This window comes from Ornithorhynchus anatinus, chromosome 4 (genome assembly GCF_004115215.2).
Source record: "Ornithorhynchus anatinus isolate Pmale09 chromosome 4, mOrnAna1.pri.v4, whole genome shotgun sequence".
Taxonomy (NCBI): domain Eukaryota; kingdom Metazoa; phylum Chordata; class Mammalia; order Monotremata; family Ornithorhynchidae; genus Ornithorhynchus; species Ornithorhynchus anatinus.
Window position 1 is genome coordinate 110,936,355 of NC_041731.1, and position 12,440 is coordinate 110,948,794.

The window sequence follows — 12,440 nt, forward strand, 5'->3', positions numbered from 1 at the left end:
GATTCTCAGTCTGATGCTGTTTTAACTAGCCCATGCCGCCCCACCTTATTTCAGAGGTAAGGACAAAATTTGACACAAGATTATAGATCTTTTGAAAGAGGAGTATGGTTCCTCTGATGATTTACAAGCCCCGATATGATTGTCTTGGTACAAACCCTGACAAGATTGTCTTGGATTGTTCCATCAAAGAAGGAAAGTGGTTATATTTCCCATATCAATAGTGAATTTGGGGGGTTATTACATCCTACCTCTTATATCTTTCATATCTTTTCTTTTATATCCAAGAGGCCTTCCCTTACTGAGCCTCTGACTGTATACTCATTTTCCCTGTCGTCCCTCTCCTCTGCATCACCCCATCCTCGATAGTCACCCCACCCTCAGCCCCACGGCCCTTAGGTATGTAGCCCCAGTCTGTAATTTATTTTATTGTCCGTCTCCCTCTTTAGAGCGTAGGGATCATCTCTACCAACTCGACTGTAGTTTTCTTTCCCAAGCGCTTAGTACACTGCTTTGCACAGTCAGTACTCAATCCCCACTTTTCCTCATCTCCAACTCCCTTCTGCATCGCCCTGACCTGTTCCCTTTGCTCTTCTCACCCCTCCCTCCCACCCCCAGGCCCACAACACTTATGTATATATCTGTAATTTTATGTGTATTGATATGTCTCCCCTACTGTCAGCCCATTGTGGCTAGGGAATGTAAGGGTTTATTGCTGTAGTGTACTCATCCAAGCGCATAGTACAGTGCTCTGCACATAGGAAGTTCTCAGTGTATAAGAATGAATGAATGAAATGCCATTTATTGATGATTATGACCACTGAGAGCTGAAAGATTATCCAGTTATGACCAAAGCCTCTAAATAGATTGTGATTAGGACCATTAACTAGTTAAAGGTGTGAATCTGGCAGATTTAACTTGATCCAGCGCATGGAAGGTTCATTCAGATCATGTGAAAGCCAGCATAATACCAATATAATGAAGGACCTGTTGTAAAACATTCATTTTTTCTTTAGTTTTATTCAGTTTTGGATACCAGTTTGACAAAATTCGGTAATGAAAAGTTTTCCCCATTCTGGTTATCTAATTCGTGATCAGTTTTTTTCCTCTCCCTTTCTCAACCCTCCCTCCTCATTTCCCAATCTTTGGTTCTTTTCTCTTTTTGGGGGGGTATTTGTTAAGCCCTTACTGTGGGCTACACACTGTATACTTAACGCTGGAGTAGATACAGGCTAATCAGGTTGGATATGGTCCAATCTTAATCCCCATTTTACAGATGAGGTCCCTGAGGCACAAAGAAGTGAAGTGACTTCCCCGAGGTCACACAGCAGACAAGTGGGGGAGGCTGCATTAGAACCCCGATCCTCCTGATTCCCCGGCCCTTGCTTTAACCATCAGACCACGCTGCTTCCCCCTTCCCTACTCTCTCTTCCCCTTCCTTCTCTTCCCTTTATGTCTCTTTTATTCCCCCGGCTGTCCCTAGGTCAGGCAAATGCTTCGGGTTTGAATTTTTTTTTCTTTTAGTTTTGGAAATTTCCATCACCTCGGGCTAACGATAGCGTTGTGTTTGTGGCTCCATCAGAAAAACTGTGACGACCTCTAGAATCAGGAGCGGGTGGAGTAAGGAATAGATGAAGAATGAAGTCTGGGAATTTCTAGAAGGTGATTAGGTGGTGAGCCCCACTTGATTAGGGGGTGATCCCCCCCATCTACACTAATTTTTGGCACTTCTCAGGTGCTACCGCCCTCAGAGGTTAGGACAGCAGGTAGCCAGAGGGGCTGAGAAATGTAGACAGAGGACGAGGCATCTCATGTTCATATTGTCCTCCATTGTGGAGAGGCCTGGTTTGCCCGGAGGCTGCAGAGAAAATCAGTGAGAAGCAGTGTGGCCTAGTAAATAGAGCAGGGGCCTGGCAGTCAGAAGAATCTGGGTTCTCATCCCAGCTCCGCCACTTGTCTGCTGTGTGGCCTCGGGCAAATGGTTTAACTTCTCTGTGCCTCAACCACCTCATCTGTAAAATGGGGATTGAGAGTAGGAGCCTCGTGAGGGACACGGAGTATATCTAACCCGATTAGCTTGTATCGACCCCAGCATTTAGTACAGAGCCTGGTACATAGCAGCGTGTAACAGGTAGCACGGACAAACAGCGTGGCTTAGTGGAAAGAGCCTGGGCTTGGGAGTCAGGGGACATGGGTTCTATATATTTTTATTACCCTATTTATTTTATTAATGAGGTGCCCATCCCCTTGATCCTATTTATCGTGATTATTATCTTGTTTTCGTCCGTCTCTCTCCCCCGATTAGTCTGTGAGCCCGTCATCGGGCAGGGATGGTCTCTATCTGTTGCCGAACTGTATATTCCAAGCGCTTAGTTCAGTGCTCTGCACATAGTTGAGCGCTCTATAAATACTGTCGAGTGAATGAATAATCGCGGCTCCGCCGCTTGTCAGCTGTGTGACCATGGGCAAGTCACTTAACTTCTCTGTGCCTCAGTTACCTCATCTGTAAAATGGGGATGAAGACTGGGAGCCCTATTTGGGACAAACTGATTACCTTGAATCTACCCCGGCGCTTAGAGAGCTTGGCACATAGTAAGCGCTTAACAAATATCACCATTATTAACGTTATTATTACCAAAAATAAAAAAAAAAATGGGAACTGGGGTTATCTCTGTAAATCCCTGTTGAAATCTTTCTCCAACCACCTAGTAGGTATCACCACAGCTGTTCTATTTTAAGCCAGTTTTCACCTTCTAAAACAGAATGGTAGACCCGCTTGATTGAGAGGAAACGGGTGCATTTTATAAAACTTTTACCATACAGCCTTCAGATAGGAAAATGAGTCCAATTAAAGTTACTGTTACAGGGACACCCAACTGGTTGGAGCTTTGCACACTAGGTGCTGTCAGAAAATCTAGGGTAATAATGGGCCACCTGCTGAACATATCGACGATGAAGTGTTATATAAAAGCCAGCATGGTACAGAGGACGTAAAAAAAGCAACAGAGCCAAGAGTTTGCACTCATACGAGTATAGCCCGTAAGAACTGAAAAAGGAATTCTCGAGGCAGTCCGGCCATGAAGCTGGTTTTTACTCGGCATTTTGACTGGAAGGCTCTTAGGGAGCGTTGGTCCAACAGCACAGGCTCGTCTGGATAATAATAGTAATAATAATGATGGCATTTGTTAAGTGTTTACACTGTTCTAAGCACTGGAGAGGATACGGGGTGATCAGGTTGTCCCACGTGGGGTTCACAGTCTTAATGCCCATTTTACAGATGCGGTGACTGCGGCACCGAGAAGTTAAGCGACTTACCTAAAGTCACAGAGCTGACAAGAGGCAGAGCCGGGATTTGAACCCATGACCTCCGACTCCCCAGCCTGTGCTCTTTCCACTGAGCCACGCTGCTTCTATTATTATAATAATAATGACATTGGTATTTGTTAAGCGCTTACCATGTGCCGAGCACCGTTCTAAGCCCTGGGGGAGATAGAGGGTCGTCAGGTTGTCCCACGTGAGGCTCACAGTCGCAGTCCCCGTTTTACAGATGAGGTCACTGAGGCACAGAGAAGTGAAGTGACTTGACCAAAGTCACACAGCTGACAGGTGGCGGAGCCGGGATTAGAACCCAAGACCTCTGCCTCCTAAGCCCGGGCTCTTTCCATTGAGCCACGCTGCTCCTCACAGTGCAGTGCTAGAAGAAACACTCCGGGCTTACGTGCCCGGTGTCAGATACGGCGAGTATTTCCGTGCAAGTTTTCCTTAATACTAAGATTCGCAGGGATGTCACTCCCGTGTGATAGGAGAACGGGGCACATTTACTGGGGAGTGGGCAGCTCAGTATTAGAGCGTGGGTCTACTTCAGGTCCTTGCTTACAGAGGTGGGGAATGGGAGAGAATTCATAGAGAATTCAGAATCCAACCATGGAGATGATTATTCATTCCTTCATTCCGTCATATTTACTGAGCGCTCACTGAGCACCGTACTAAGCGCTTGGAAAGTCCAATTCGGCAACGGATAGAGACGATCCCTACCCAACAGCGGGCTCACAGTGGAGAAGGGGGAGACAGACAACCAAACGAAACAAGTACAGTGAAGAGAAGGAAGCAGGATAGTTTACGCTTAGACTCCCTTCAGTCCGTCCGTCGTATTTATTGAGTGCTTACTGTGTATTCTTTCATGCAACGGTATTCATTGAGCGCTTACAATGTGCAGAGCACTATACTAAGCGCTTGGAATGTACAATTGGGCAACAGATAGAGGCAATCCCTGCCCGATGACGGGCTCACAGTCTAATCGGGGGAGACAGACGGCAGAGCGAAACAGAACGAAACAAAAACAAGACAACATTATCACGACGAATAGAATCAAGGGGATGTACATCTCATTAACAAAATAAATAGGGTATTAAATAATATATACAAATGAGCAAATGTGCACCGTGCTGAGGGGAGGGGGAAGGGAGGGGGGAGGAGCAGAGGGAAAGGGGGCTCAGCTGAGGGGAGGTGAAGGGGGGAAGGGGGAGGGAGCAGAGGGCGGTGGGGCAGCAGAGAGGGAGCAGAGGGAAAAGGAGAAGCTCAGTGTGGGAAGGCCTCTTGGAGGAGGTGAGCTCTCAGTAGGGCTTTGAAGAGGGGAAGAGAGTTAGTTTGGCGGAGGTGAGGGGGGAGGGCGTTCCGGGACAGCGGCAGGACGCGGGCCAGGGGTCGACGACGGGATAGGCGCGAACGGGGAACGGTGAGGTGGGCGGCAGAGGAGCGGAGCGTGCGGGGTGGGTAGTAGAAAGAGAGAAGGGAGGTGAGGTAGGAGGGGGCAGGGGGATGGAGAGCTTTGAAGCCAACAGTGCTGTACTAAGCGCTGGAAGAGTACACTACAACATTGTAAGAGGCACATTCCCCGCCCACAACAAGTTTACAGTTTAGAGGGGAGCTATAGGGCTATAGCCCTAGTCAGTACCTTTAGCCGTGATTTCTCTCCTCTGCAGTTTCGCATTCCTCCTGCCTTCTGGATATCCCTACTTGGATGTCCCACCGACACCTCAAGATCAAGCACATCCTCATTCATTCATTTGTATTTACTGAGCGCTTACTGTGTGCAGAGCACTGTCCCAAGTGCTTGGAAAGTACAATTCAGCAATAAAGAGAGACAGTCCCTGCCCATAACGGGGCTTACAGTCTAGATATGGGGGGAGACACGGTAAGCGGGCATCAATATAAATTAATAGAAGGACACCCGGACCACGTCCTCCCCCCCGAGCCTCCCAACCCTGTTGACAACTCCATCATCCTCTCCCCAGCACCAGAGCCCGGACATCACCCTCAATTTGTCCCTCTCTCGTTCAATATTCAGTCTGGCCTTCTACTTTCACAACATCTCTGGAATCTGCTCCTTCCTTTCCGTCCAGGCTGTTAACCGTGCCGGTCCAAGCACGTACATCCCATCTCAACCGCTGCATCGGCCTCCTCGCTGACCTCCCCGCCCTCCCCGCCTCCTTTCTCTTCTGTACTCAGCTCTTCCCAAGTGCTCAGTACAGCGCACTGCCCACGGTAAACGCTCAATAAATACGATCGATTGATTCTCCGTTCCATTCTGTCCTCTGCTGCTCAGTTGATTTTTCTGAAAAAAAAGCATTTTCTGACCAAAAATGTTTAGTCCACGTCTCCCCACTCCCCATAAACCTCCAGTGGTTACCCATCCATCACCACACAGAAACTCCTCGACCTCTGCTTTAAGGCACTCGATCACTTTCTTTCCTTCCTCCCTGACCTTTGCTGGTTTCCTATTACAACAACCCATCCCACACACTCCATTCTCTGACACCAACCCACTCTCTGTACCTCCAATCAATCATATTTACTGAACGCTTACGTCGTGGAGAGCACTGTGCTGAATACTTGGGTGAGTACAATATAGTATAGTTGGAAGATTCGTTCCTTACCTCATATTTGTCCATTCCGCCACTGACCTCTTGCTCGTGGTCTCCCTCGGGCCTCGAACTCCCTCTCCCTTAATATCTGACATTTCGCCACTATCCTGACCTTCCAAACCCTCCTAAAATCACCTCTCGAAGAAGCCTTCCCAAAGTCCTATATTTCCCCTCTCTGCCCTCACCTCTGTATTGACTTTGCTTTTTGCTCCTCGACTATGTCGATTCTCACACCCGCCCCACAGTAGTTATGCTCCTTTATTTCCTTCTCCCTGATCTATCTATTTTAACGCCTGTCTTCCCCTATAGACTATAAGCCCCTTGTGGGCAGGGATCACGTCTCTTCACTATTGTGTTATACTTTTCCCAAGCGTTTACTGCTGTGCACGTAGTATGCGCTCAGTGAATACCCTCGGCCGATTGCTTTTTTTTTTTTTTGAAAGTTTTGAAAAACAATTTCCAGATGTTGCCTCTTAAATTTGTGCGGCTTGAGAGTCGCACGAAGAGAAATGACCGGTTGCCTTTTGGAACTCATTTAGAGACGAGATGGAGATAGATGGGAAATTCTTGTTCGGCAAGGTCAAAAGAGGAAATTTCTGCTCATCGAGGTACACTCAGCTCTGCCAGAACGTGGGTTTTGACCGTACGTGTTGTGTAGTACACAACCGTAGATGTTGGGAGTGACTTCTTCCAACGATATGCATCTGCTGGGGAAGAGTTTGGTGTGGCATTGGAAGAAATGTTGGTCAGTCTCCCTTGGCGCATAGGGACCGTATCTAATTCTGTGTATTCTTTCCCAGCGCTTAGAGCCGTGCTTTGTACAGAGTAAGTGCTTAATAAATATTATTATTAATGCACACGAATGTGACATCAGACATGGATTTTGTTCTCCATCGCGAGGTTTCCATACCGTGGCTTCTGCAAGAATCCAGCTCTGCGTTATAGAGAGCTGGATGGACAAAGTCTTGAGAGAATCTTTTGAGCAGTCAGTGGAGACAGTGCAATTCCCAGCACTGCAGGGCTATCTGGTGGACAGGATTGAGAAGAATATGACTTTTGGTATTTAGGTGCAGCACACAGTTCACTGAGGTTATATTCCTGGAAAATATGGTTCGACCCTGAGGTACGTGTGTGGTGGCGGGACTCATCGTGGCTCAGTGGAAAGAGCACGGGCTTTGGAGTCAGAGGTCATGGGTTCAAATCCCAGCTCGGCCATTTGTCAGCTGTGTGACTTTGGGCAAGTCACTTAACTTCTCGGTGCCTCAGTTACCTCATCTGTAAAATGGGGATTAAGACCGTGAGCCCCACGTGGGACAACCTGATTCCCTTGTGTCTACCCCAGCGCTTAGAACAGTGCTCGGCACATAGTAAGCGCTTAACAAATACCAACATTATTATTATTATTATCATTTTCCTAAAGAGGAATCTGCTACAAAACGGATTCATGTTAATGTGAGTTCACTCCTTTCCCTTCTTTTGACCCGCCTCCCAGTTCCTACTGACTCTCCTACTCCCCCCGCCCCCCGCTCAACTCATTTCCCTTCCTCCTCTCCGTGGCTTTTGTATTTTTTCCTAAAAATAAAGCCAATGGACGCAGCTGCCGTTAGGTGCTCCCTCACATTCCCCTCATGCTGGGAGAAGCAGCTAGGAGTCCGGTGACACCGGGATGAGAACCTGCCTCCTGTGGGACCTCAATGAAGTCTGTGCCTCAGGTTCCAGTTGAGGACTAAATAATACCTGTTCTTCTTCCCACTTCAACCGCGAGCCCCCGATGGGTCAGGGACTGTGTTCCTCATCTGAATATCCTGTATCTACCCCAGCACCTAACAGAGTGCTAGGCACACAGCGTGTGCTTAACAGATATCATCATCTTGGCCCTGCTGTCCAACCCTTGTAAGCCACCTAGCCTTTTTCCATTTTCCAACTTTTAATTTTTAAAGTCAGCTACAGCCAGGGCCACCGCTTATTACTGTGGCCTCTTCTCCCGCCCTTCCCACCCTCTCCTCCCCCTCTTCCTCCTTTCCATCCCCTCTGCAGCCTCTTTTCCTTGTCCGGCCAAAGACCCGGAGCTGTTTTGGAGTAGGATAGTGGTGGGGGAGGTAGATGGGTGTGTAGGGACCGACGAGACAGGAGGAAGGGGATGCGGGGAAGGAGGGTGAGAGAATCGCGGAGCTGGAGTGGGAGCTGTAAGGAACCGAAATACCTGAAGAGCTTGGCCACAGCGTTGGGGCTTTTGGGGCATGTGCATGGGAAAAGGCATCAAACGCACTGTGGATTACAACTCGACTTTCATTCGATCGTATTTCTTGAGCGCTTACTGTGCGCAGAGCACTGTACTAAACTTGTAGCAAACTCTGCCCTCATGAGACTCTGACACCAAAGTTAAACTACACTGTTACTTAATAGCCCAATTTTAGAATTAAGGTGTGAAATGCATTCATTCATTCAATAGTGTTTATTGAGCGCTTACTATGTGCAGAGCACTGTACTAAGCCCTTGGAATGGACAGATCGGTAACAGATTCATTCATTCAATAGTATTTATTGAGCGCTTACTATGTGCAGAGCCCTGTACTAAGCGCTTGGAATGGACAGATCGGTAACAGACAGTCCCCGCCCTTTAACGGGCTTACGGTCCAATCGGGGGAGACGGACAGACAAGAACAATAGCAGTGAAGGTTCCTGTGGAAGGGTACTATTTCTTTCCGTCATTGTTAATGACAAAAAGGGGGATCAGGTTGTATTTTGTTATGCGTTTTTAGATTCATGTCACTTTAATTTGTTAAGATCCAAAAGGTGGCCGGCACGGGGCCACGTTTCTTTGATCATTTTACAAGGTCAGTTGGGTCAGTTAAAAATTAATCAGACGTAAGATGCTTAATTGGCAAATACTCTGGGTATGCCGAGGGTTGTGCGTTTCGGAGCCCAAGAGGAGTTATCGCTGATAGCTTGGAAAATGCACTAAGTAATTCGGAGATGAAAAAATACATAGGGTGGATCGGAGACCCAGCAGTTGGTTCTTCACAGCTCCTGTAGTTCCCCACTTCTGGGGGGCTCTAAGCACTTGGGAAACCTCTGCTGACTCCTGTTCTTTCTTCTCAACTGTGCGCGGTTTAGGGCCCCCGCCGTGTACGTTGCTAGAAGGTCTAATTGAATCAAATGGACTCCAAGTTCGGTCAGTCAGCGGTATTTATTAAGCGCCTACACTGTGCAAAGCACTGTCGGCGTGCCTCAGGGGAAAGAGCCCGGGCTTGGAGTCGGAGGTTCTCATCCCGGCTCCGCCGCCTGTCAGCTGTGTGACCATGGGCAAGTCACTTCACTTCTCTGTGCCTCAGTGACCTCATCTGTAAAATGGGGATGAAGACTGTGAGCCCTACGTGGGACAACCTGCTTACCTCGTATCTCCCCCAGCGCTCAGAACAGTACTTGGCACATAGTAAGCGCTTAACAAATACCAACATTAGTATTTTAGAGACGCAGCGTGGCTCATTGGAAAGAGCCCGGGCTTGGGAGTCAGAGGTCATGGATTCAAATCCCACCTCCGCCGCTTGTCAGCTGTGTGACTTTGGGCAAGTCACCTCACTCTACGTGCCTCAGTGACCTCATCTGTAAAATGGGGATGAAGACTGTGAGCCCCACGTGGGACAACCTGAACACCTTGTATCCGCCCAGCGCTTAGAAGAGTGCTTTGCGCATAGTAAGCGCTTAACAAATGCCATCATTATTATTATTAAGTACCTGGGAGAGAACAGTACAACGCAGTTGGTAGATAGGTTCATTCCCCGCAGCAAGCTTACAGTCTAGAGGGGAAGACAGACGTTAATATAAATAAATCATTTTTAAGATGTGATTTCTAGATATTTACACAAGTGCCGTGGGGTTGGGACGAATACCGAATGCCCAAAACTCACAGATACAAGTGAATAAACTCAGAAGGAGAGGGAGCCGGTTCCCCGGGAATCCAGAAGTAGTCAAAGTTACCTTGGGGGGAAGAGGGGGCAAAAAGTAAAGAGGAGGGGAATTTCCAGTCCCCTTCGGCAGTCTTGTACGTCGCATCCAAGACTCCTGCCCAGGCAGGAGCGTCACGTCCCTGTCGTCTGTAACTACTTAAGCAAGCGCTTAACAAATAATAATAATGTTGGTATTTGTTAAGCGCTTACTACGTGCAGAGCACTGTTCATGGGTAATCAGGGTGTCCCACATGAGGCTCACAGTCTTAATCCCCATTTTACAGTTGAGGGAACTGAGGCACAGAGAAGTTAAGTGACTTGCCCACAGTCACACAGCTGACAAGCGGCGGAGCCGGGATCTGAACCCATGACCTCTGACTCCCAAGCCCGGGCTCTTTCCACTGAGCCACGCTGCTTCTTCTGATAATAAATACCATTATTATTGTATTGCGGGGTCAGCAGGTTGTCCCAAGGGGGCGCACAGTCTTCATCCCTATTTTCCAGATGAGGTCACTGAGGCCCGGAGAAGTGAAGCGGCCTGCCCAGGGGCACACAGCAGACAGGTGACCGGGGCGGTTTTAGAACCCAGGTCCTCCGAGTCCCAGGGCGGGCGAGGCCCCCGCCCGACGCCGTCTGAAAGTCGCCCGCGGCCTGACCCGTGGCCGCGAGTGAGACCCCGGCGCCCACAGACACGGGGGCCTAAAGCTTGTCGCCCACTGCCCTGTAGTGTCGGTGACAAAACCCAGGCCCCGACAGGCCCCCCTTGATGATGATGATGATGGTGGCATTTAAGTGAATGCTCTGTGCAGAGCACTGTTCAAAGCGCTGGGGTAGATACAGCCTAATCAGATTGTCCCACGTGGGGCTCACAGTTTTTAATCCCCGTTTTTGCAGATAAGGTAACTGAGGCACGGAGAAGTGAAGTGACTTGCCCACAGTCACACAGCTGACCGGTGGCAGAGCCGGGATTCAAACCCATGACCTCTGAATAATAATGTTGGTATTTGGTAAGTGCTTACTATGTGCAGAGCACTGTTCTAAGCGCTGGGGGTAGATACAGGGTAATCGGATTGTCCCACAAGAGGCTCACAGTCTTCATCCCCATTTTACAGATGAGGTCACTGAGGCCCAGTGAAGTGACTTGCCTATAGTCACACAGCTGACAAGTGGCGGAGCTGGTATTCGAACCCACGACCTCTGACTCCCAAAGCCAGGCTTTTTCCACTGAGCCCCGCTGCTTCCCATCCTTCCCCTCCCCTCAGCACTGTGCTCATTTGTATATATTTTTATTACCCTATTTATTTTGTTAATGAGGTGTACATCCCCTCGATTCTATTTCTCGTGATTATGTCGTTTTTGTCCGTCCGTCTCCCCCGGTTAGACCGTAAGCCCGTCGATGGGCAGGGACCGTCTCTCTCTGTTGCCGAATTGTCCAGTCCGAGCGCTCAGTACAGTGCTCTGCACGTAGTAAGCGCTCATTAAATACTATCGAATGAATACTTCAGTTTGGTCACCCGGTTCCAGTATCAGCGAAAGCTCCTTCGGTCGATCACCAGAGCACTTACTGTGTGTAAAGCTCTGTGCCAAGCACTCGGGCAAGCACAGTTGAGTAAGAGACACAGACCCTGTCTTCAAGGAACTTACCGTCTGACGGGAAAGGCTGGCGAGCACCAGACGTTCTAGTCTTGGGTGAGGAAAGTCCCGTCCAGAGAGGTTTTTACCTGCAGCGCGATCAGACGTTGAGGATGACCGACCGAAGCCGGGAGCATTCCAGCTCCGGGAAACGGGTGCGTTTGGGGACGCCTAGCCCGCGTCGTTGCCATTCCACGCGGGACGAGGGGCTGTCTCCGATGGGGCCGTCCCAGCCTCCCCAAGATAAGCTAGGATTCGTACGTTCGGTGAGACCACCCGTTCGATGGGAGAGTCGCTGCGGCCTGAGAGGGAACCTGTTTCTGAAGGTGAGGAGAGGGGTGAGATGGTCGGCTCCGCCGCTTGTCAGCCGGGTGACCGTGGGCAGGTCACTTAACTTCTCTGCGCCTCAGTGACCTCCTCTGTAAAATGGGGATTGAGACTGTCAGCCTCACGAGGGACAACCTCAGCGCTCCGAACGGTGCTCTGCACATAGTAAGCGCTTAACAAATACCAACATCGTTATTATCCCTTTGTATGAAAGTGAGGGGCCTAAGACCCCGAGGATTCCTCTGGCTTCAGGTGTCTTAGAAGGGGCACTGTAGATCATGTGAGAAGCAGCGTGGCTGTGAGAAGCAGCGTGGCTCAGTGGAAAGAGCACGGGCTTTGGAGTCAGAGGTCGTGGGTTCGAATCCCGGCTCTGCCGCTTGTCAGCTGTGTGACTGTGGGCAAGTCACTTCACTTCTCTGTGCCTCAGTTACCTCCTCTGTAAAATGGGGATGAAGACCGTGAGCCCCACGTGGGACAACCTGATTCCCCTGTGTCTACCCCAGCGCTTAAACAGCGCTCTGCACATAGCAAGCGCTTAAGAAATACCAACATTATTATCATTTGGGCTACAGTCTCTCAATCCCCAAAAGGCTTACTGAAGGTTTCACTGG

The 12,440-nt window shown here is 49.2% G+C and overlaps 1 protein-coding gene and 1 non-coding gene across 2 annotated transcripts in view; both read left to right on the forward strand.

The window, feature by feature from the left end:
* The window catches only part of PIGK (phosphatidylinositol glycan anchor biosynthesis class K), a 156,603-nt gene that overhangs the window by 101,925 nt on the left and 42,238 nt on the right, over nt 1–12,440 (forward strand).
* LOC114811487 lies at nt 10,499–10,628 on the forward strand. Its single transcript, XR_003759185.1, has one exon. It is a non-coding gene; the product is annotated as a small nucleolar RNA ACA64 (small nucleolar RNA).